This window comes from Rutidosis leptorrhynchoides, chromosome 2 (genome assembly GCF_046630445.1).
Source record: "Rutidosis leptorrhynchoides isolate AG116_Rl617_1_P2 chromosome 2, CSIRO_AGI_Rlap_v1, whole genome shotgun sequence".
Taxonomy (NCBI): Eukaryota; Viridiplantae; Streptophyta; class Magnoliopsida; order Asterales; family Asteraceae; genus Rutidosis; species Rutidosis leptorrhynchoides.
The window spans coordinates 180,236,723-180,245,623 of NC_092334.1; positions in this window are offsets into that span (position 1 = coordinate 180,236,723).

Sequence of the window (8,901 nt, forward strand, 5' to 3'; positions counted from 1 at the left end):
TTTAGTTAAACACACACTCTTTCACAACCCTTAAAACCCTTAATCAATTCAGCAAAGTTTCCAAGAAGATCTAGCTTCAAAAACCATACTAAAACACCATAAGAAAACCATACAAAAACACTTCAAGAAAACCCTCCAAGAACACCAACTTACTCCCAATCTTTCATCCACTTCTATCACCCTTTTGATTCTAGCTTCTTACTCCTCTTTTACAGCAAACTTATCCAAGGAACTTGAGGTAGAATCTATGTTCATAACCTTATTCAATTCATATATATATAGCTATCTTATTCTGTGGTACAAAAGTTTAACAACAAGAACATAGTTTGAATGTTTTCAAACTTGTTTGCAAACTAAATAGATCCTTCTAACTTAACTTTTAAAATACTTCAAGACCTGTAATATAACTTATGTATATGTTAATTTAACAAGGTAAAACTTGGTTTTTCAAAGTATAAGTATTTTTGGAAAAATGGTCATTAAATGATTTTGTTGTAACAAAAATGTTTAACTTCATATGTTTCACTAAACTTTCACCTATGCCGTATGATTTTGAATACAAACCAAGGTATTTACAGTTCATAGTCTTAAAGAAGAACTCGATCCAAGAAGATGGCAATTTGAATCAACGAAAACGGACTTGTAACGAAGAAACTATGACCGAAACAAAATTGGTTATCCAAGACTTAATTGACTTCGGGATTCATTGGAAAAATTTACATAAAATCACATCTTTATAAGATAACATGATATTTTATATATATGTACTCATAATTCAATTTCATATGGTTCAGGATCACCCGTAAGCAACACGAGAAGATTAATCATAAGATCCCATGATTGTACGCAACACGTCATTTGACAACACCGGTACTTTATGTACGCAACACGTCATTTGACAACACCGGTACCATGGGTCAAGATTAATCTCGACCAATACATATACGATGGGGTTTTATTTATTTCGTTGGGGGTTTTATTTATTTCATTGCGGGTATATTAAACATCTAAAAATGAACCATTAAAATTGAATTACTAACAACGAACTGCTAACTACGGACTAAGGAATTATTCAAAGTATTAAAAGTATAACAAGTATATATATGTAACGTTTGTTTAAAAAGAAAAGGTATTGATATATTATATATGGATAGGTTCGTGATATCAACCGGAAGACCAAGTCAAAAATATATATATCTTCAAGACGAACGTGAGTATATAGTCCCACTTTTAAACTCTAAATATTTCGGGATGAGAATACATGTATTTTATGTTTTACGATATGGACACAAGTAACTGAAAAATATATTCTACGTTGAGTTGTACCACTGGCATACTTCCCTGTAGCTTGGTAACTAATATTTACAGCGGTATTGTAAACGCGAATCCTGTTGATAGATCTATCGGGCCTGACAACCCCAACCGGACTGGACGACCAGTATTCAACGGTTGCACAGTACTTCGTTTGGTGACTACACTTGGTACGGTGTAGTAAGATTTCATATTAAAGGGAATATGCGACGTGAAAATGTTAAGTATGGTTACCAAGTGCTCAACCACTTAGAATACTTTTATGAAACTGTTTATATACGAAATCTTGTGGTCTATATATATATTGCTGCCGGCACTAAACCTATATCTCACCAACTTTATGTTGACCTTTTAAAACATGTTTATTCTCAGGTGATTTCTAAAGCTTCCGCTGCATCATGTTGGATCTAACCAGGATCTTGCGTACGCATGTTTGTGTCAAAAATAAAACTGCATATCCGAGATGTTGTATTGTAAAATATGCTAGAAACCGTGTTGTTGTCATCATTTGTAAAGTTTGTAAGTCGAAGATTATCGCTAAACGTTAATCTTCTTTTTATTGTCTTAAGCTTGTAACAAAAATAATGGTTATGGTTTGTAATGTATAATATATGCAGTTTTCTTTCAAAAATGTCTCATATAGAGGTCAATACCTCGCAATGAAATCATACGTTATCTAACGCGTTCTTATGGTTAAGGACGGGTTATGACATGTGGTATCAGAGCGTTGGTCTTAGCGAACCAGGTTTGCATTAGTGTGTCTAACCGAGAAGTCGTTAGGATACATTAGTAAAGTCTGGACTTTGACCGGGTCTGATTTTAAAAAAAAAAACCATTGCTTATCACTGTTGGTTAAAATTTATATGTAAATATTATGTAATTACTAATGGGTTAGTTGTTGTGTGATAGATGTCGGGCTCGAAACTTATTATCACATTCAGCGACTCCGAATCAGAACCTTCAGATTGTGTTTCAGTCATTAACATATCCGATGACGAAAGTGGTATTTTTGGGGAAGACTCACAATTTCCGGATGAACCAACTATAGAAATATCGGAAAGTGAACCCGAGGAGGAAAGTGAACCCGAGGAGGAAAGTGAACCCGAGGAAGAAATACAGGAAATTACAAAAGACGAGTTCGAACTAGGGAAGAAACGAAAAGCTAGTGAATTAGAAAATCCAAATCCCGAGTTTAATGAGAATGATGTGGCACCAATTCCACTCAACACTACCACCCCTATCCCCGCTATTCCTATTAGTGCTATCCCCGCATCTAGTTCTTCGGCACCTCAGCCAAAACGTAGGGAGACAGCTAGGATTCGCGTTGGGGGATTCCCTGGACATAAATGTTTTGGGAAATAGACCAAATGATGCGCTACCGTATTAAACCATGGAATCACATAATGTTTTGTATAATATTATTAGTGTGGTTTGTTTAAAGTTTGATGTAAGCATATGTAAAATAGCGAAGTATGAAATGCAATAATTTTCCATGGTTAAGTATTATTTAGATTGTAGTAATTGATTCTGTACTAAGCTATTAAGTATGAACATTAACGGGTAGGTACTACCCAAGATATAATTATAAAACGCTAATAAGAAGAAAAGGCTTTTATAATAATACCTGGTTCATATTATTAACAAGCTATAAATGTACTATAAATACACACTACATCTATAATATTCCATGTGAATAATTATTTTCTTTCATTAGGAAATGGCGCGATTGAATCGAATGACGGAACAAGAACTCGAGGAACTCATCAACCAGCGAGTGAACGACAGAATGTTATGGGTTGAGGCTGCAAGAGCTGCTGCAGTTAATCCAAATCCTCGTGTAGGATGCTCCTACAAGACGTTTCAAGCTTGCAAGCCATCATCATTCAGTGGAACGGAAGGACCGATCGGTTTAACCCGATGGATAGAAAAGATGGAGACGGTGTTTAAGATCAGTGGTTGTGATGAAAAAGACATGACCAAGTTTGCATCGTGCACTTTACAAGATAGTGCACTCACATGGTGGAAGAATTATGTGAAGGCGGTAGGAGGAGATGTAGCTTATGATACTCCATGGGAAGAATTCAAAGCAATGATAATCACCGAGTATTGTCCAAGGAATGAGGTTATTAAGTTAGAAGATGAGTTACGAAGTTTGAAGGTGGTTGGTACTGAAATCACTAACTACAATCAGCGATTCATGGAATTGGTTTTACTATGTCCTGAATTGGTTCCAACCGAAGCACGGAAGATTGAAATGTACAAAGGTGGTTGCCCAAAAAGGTCAAGGCAAACGTTACAGCATCGAAACCTAAAACAATTCATGAAGCTATAACCATGGCGAACGAGCTAATGGATCAGGTCATTTTGGACAAGAAAGCATTCAATACTGAGGTGAAGGTATTGGGGAACAAGAAAAAGTGGAATGGAGGTTATGATCGAGGTAACCAACAACAACCTTATAAGAAACAAGAAACCACGAAAGGTGCGGGTAGTGGTTCAGGCTTTGCTTACAAAGGACAAAGTCCTTTATGCAACCGTTGTCACAAACATCATTTTGGTTACTGTAGTGTGTTGTGCACTAAATGCAATAGACAGGGACATCTTGCTGAAGATTGTAAGGCTCTCGTTACAAATGCAAATGGTAACAAGACTCCTGCCACCAACGCAAATAGAACTGCTTTGGCTAACATTACTTGTTTTGGGTGTGGAAAACAAGGTCACTATAAGAGCCAGTGCCCGAATCAGAATGGCGGACCTGCACGTGGAAGAGCATTTGTTATTAATGCTAGAGAGGCACGAGAAGACCCGGAGCTTGTTACGGGTACGTTTACCATTAATAACTTATCAGCATCTGTCTTATTTGATACTGGCGCCGATAGAAGTTACGTGTGTATAAATTTTTACACTAAATTGAATTGTTCATCATTACCTCTAGATGCTAAGTACTTGATTGAGTTAGCTAATGGTAAACTAATTAAAGCCGATAAAATTTGTCGTGATTGTGAAATAAATCTAGCCGGAGAAACGTTTAAAATCGACTTAATACCCGTAGAATTAGGAGGTTTTGATGTAATAGTCGGCATGGACTGGATGTCCAAAATAGGAGCGGAAGTTGTTTGTGCCAAGAAGGCAATTCGTATTCCTGGTAAGGATAAAATACCGGTGATGATTTATGGAGAGAAGGGTAATTCAAAGCTAAAACTCATTAGCTGTTTGAAAACCAAGAAGTGTTTAGAAAAGGGATGTTACGCTATTTTAGCACATGTTAATAAAGTCGAAAAGAAAGAAAAGTGCATCAACGACGTGCCTGTGGCAAGAGATTTTCCTGAAGTTTTTCCGGAAGAATTGCCGGGATTACCTCCATTTAGATCGGTAGAATTTCAAATAGATTTAGTACCAGGAGCTGCACCAGTGGCTCGTGCTCCATATAGACTTGCACCGTCCGAGTTAAAAGAACTTCAAAGTCAGTTAAAAGAATTACTGGACCGTGGATTCATACGACCAAGTACTTCACCGTGGGGAGCTCCAATTTTGTTTGTTAAGAAGAAAGATGGATCTTTCAGGATGTGTATAGATTATCGTGAATTAAATAAGTTAACTATCAAGAATCGGTATCCACTACCGAGAATTGATGACTTATTTGATCAATTGCAAGGATCATGTGTTTATTCGAAAATTGACTTAAGATCGGGCTATCATCAACTACGCGTCAAAGAAGAGGACATTCCGAAAACTGCTTTTCGGACACGTTATGGTCATTACGAATTTTTGGTTATGCCGTTTGGATTGACGAATGCGCCAGCTGTATTCATGGACCTCATGAATCGAGTTTGTAGTCCGTATTTAGATAAGTTTGTTATCGTTTTCATTGATGATATTCTTATCTATTCCAAGAGTGAGCAAGAGCATGAAGAGCATTTAAGGTTGATACTGGAGTTGTTGAGAAAAGAACAACTTTATGCTAAATTTTCTAAGTGTGCTTTCTGGTTGAAAGAAGTGCAATTTCTTGGTCACGTTGTTAATAGCGAAGGAATTCAGGTTGATCCAGCAAAAACTGAAGCTATTGAAAAATGGGAGACTCCTAAGACACCAACACAGATACGCCAATTTTTGGGTTTAGCCGGTTATTATAGAAGGTTTATTCAAGATTTTTCCCGAATAGCTAAGCCGTTGACAGCATTAACGCAAAAAGGGAAGAAATACGAATGGACCTCGGAGCAGGAGAGTGCATTTCAATTACTGAAAAAGAAATTGACTACGGCGCCTATTTTATCGTTACCAGAAGGGAACGATGATTTTGAAATATATTGTGACGCTTCGCGACAAGGTTTTGGTTGCGTTCTTATGCAACGGAAGAAAGTTATTGCATTTACATCCCGACAATTGAAGATTCACGAGCGGAATTATACGACGCATGATCTAGAATTGGGAGCAGTCGTGTTTGCATTGAAGGTGTGGAGACACTACTTGTATGGGGTTAAATTCACTGTGTTTACTGATCATAAAAGCCTTCAACATATTTTTGATCAGAAACAATTGAACATGAGGCAACGTAGGTGGGTCGAGTTAATAAACGACTATGATTGTGAAATTCGTTATCATCCCGGAAAGGCGAACGTGGTGGCCGATGCTTTAAGCAGAAAGGAACGAGAACCAATTCGAGTTCGAGCAATGAATATAAAAATTCGCATGAATCTCAACTCACAAATCAAAGAAGTTCAACGAGAAGCACTCAATGAAGAAAACATAAAGAATGAAATAATGAAAAAGTACGAGAAACAACTTGTTGTACGGGAAGATGGAATTCGGTATTTTGCAAATCGTATTTGGGTACCGAAGTTGGGTGGATTAAGGAAGTTGATATTGAACGAGGCACATAAGACAAGATACTCGATACATCCTGGAGTTGGAAAGATGTATCAAGATCTTAAGACACGTTATTGGTGGCCTAATTTAAAAACAGACGTTGCAACATATGTTGGGGAGTGTTTAACTTGTTCCAAGGTTAAAGCAGAACACCAAAAGCCGTCAGGGTTACTTCAACAACCAGAAATCCCAGAATGGAAATGGGATGGTATTACCATGGATTTCATCACGAAGTTACCAAAGACTGCCTGGGGATACGACACCATTTGGGTGATTGTTGATCGTCTCACCAAGTCTGCACATTTCTTACCTATAAAGGAAACGGATAGAATGGAGAAACTATTACGATTGTATATAAAGGAAGTTGTTTCAAGGCATGGAATACCTATTTCCATTATATCCGATCGTGATAGTAGATTTACCTCAAAATTCTGGCAATCACTACAGGAGGCATTAGGAACTCGTTTGGATATGAGTACCGCATATCATCCGCAGACCGACGGGCAGAGTGAAAGAACAATTCAGACTCTTGAAGACATGCTCAGGGCATGTGTGATCGATTTTGGAAACGGATGGGATAAATATCTACCGTTAGCAGAATTCTCGTATAATAATAGTTATCATGCGAGCATTGGAGCTGCGCCATTCGAAGCATTGTACGGAAGGAAGTGTAGATCTCCTATCTGTTGGAATGAAGTAGGAGATCGACATTTAACTGGTCCCGAAATCATACACGAAACGACCGAGAAGATAGTACAAATCAAGGAGAGATTGAAAACAGCCCGTAGTCGCCAAAAGAGCTACGCCGATGTCCGAAGGAAACCATTAGAGTTTCAGGTCGGGGACATGGTTATGCTAAAGGTGTCACCTTGGAAAGGTGTGATACGTTTTGGAAAAAGGGGTAAACTGAACCCAAGGTACGTAGGCCCGTTCAAGATCATCGAACGCATTGGACCGGTAGCTTATCGACTCGAGTTACCGCAACAACTCGCCGGAGTACATAATACCTTTCACGTCTCAAACCTTAAGAAGTGTCTTGCAAAGGAAGACCTCACCATTCCTCTTGAAGAAATCCATGTCGACAAGAAACTACAATTCGTCGAAGAACCAATTGAAATCATGGACCGTGAAGTTAAACAGCTCAAACAGAGCAATATACCGATTGTTAAGGTTCGTTGGAATGCTAGAAGAGGTCCCGAGTTTACTTGGGAACGAGAGGATCAGATGAAGCAAAAGTATCCACACTTGTTTCTCGATGACGCAAAATAGGTACAATTTTAAAATTTCGGGACGAAATTTATTTAACGGGGAGGTAATGTAACGACCCGCACTTTTTCGATCATACTATACTTATAAGATTAATATTTACATAAATTAAACCTTGCCAACATGATAAGCAATCCAAATTGTCGAGACTTATATTTCCGAAAAGAGTTTTACACAACGTTTGACCGTCTAGTTTGACCGATGATATCACGAACTATACAATATATGATAATTATACGTTTGTGTATATAAATGTATATATACATATTTAACATGATTAATAAATGTTTTAATATCTCATTTTGTATTAATAACAACAAGTTATATGTGTATTTTGAAACTACTAACTTAAGTTTTCAAAACAATAACTATACGTAACGTTATTTGACATAAATACTTAAGACTTATAATGTTATACATATATTGTATAAGTAATGTATTTAATTACTTTTAAAGAACTTAAATACATAAAATCATATAAGTGTATTCACAAAAGATAGCTATATTTGAATCCTCATTTCATTTTTCACAAAATTTCTATACGTATACCTAGAGTATTTGTACTCGTATCATACCTAGCTCCTATACGTATTTACTAATAGTAAATACACATCAAAATCACCACCTAACCAGCCATTATTCATGCCCTTAGAGCTAGGTAATTACTTTTGGATGATTACTTGACTAATTAACAAAATTACAAACTAAAAATCTTATCATGTATTACATGATACACGTTTTTTTTAGGTTATAAGTATCACCATTTCTAGTTCATTTTCTAACCTCATTTTTAGTTAAACACACACTCTTTCACAACCCTTAAAACCCTTAATCAATTCAGCAAAGTTTCCAAGAAGATCTAGCTTCAAAAACCATACTAAAACACCATAAGAAAACCATACAAAAACACTTCAAGAAAACCCTCCAAGAACACCAACTTACTCCCAATCTTTCATCCACTTCTATCACCCTTTTGATTCTAGCTTCTTACTCCTCTTTTACAGCAAACTTATCCAAGGAACTTGAGGTAGAATCTATGTTCATAACCTTATTCAATTCATATATATATAGCTATCTTATTTTGTGGTACAAAAGTTTAACAACAAGAACATAGTTTGAATGTTTTCAAACTTGTTTGCAAACTAAATAGATCCTTCTAACTTAACTTTTAAAATACTTCAAGACCTGTAATATAACTTATGTATATGTTAATTTAACAAGGTAAAACTTGGTTTTTCAAAGTATAAGTATTTTTGGAAAAATGGTCATTAAATGATTTTGTTGTAACAAAAATGTTTAACTTCATATGTTTCACTAAACTTTCACCTATGCCGTATGATTTTGAATACAAACCAAGGTATTTACAGTTCATAGTCTTAAAGAAGAACTCGATCCAAGAAGATGGCAATTTGAATCAACGAAAACGGACTTGTAACGAAGAAACTATGACCGAAACAA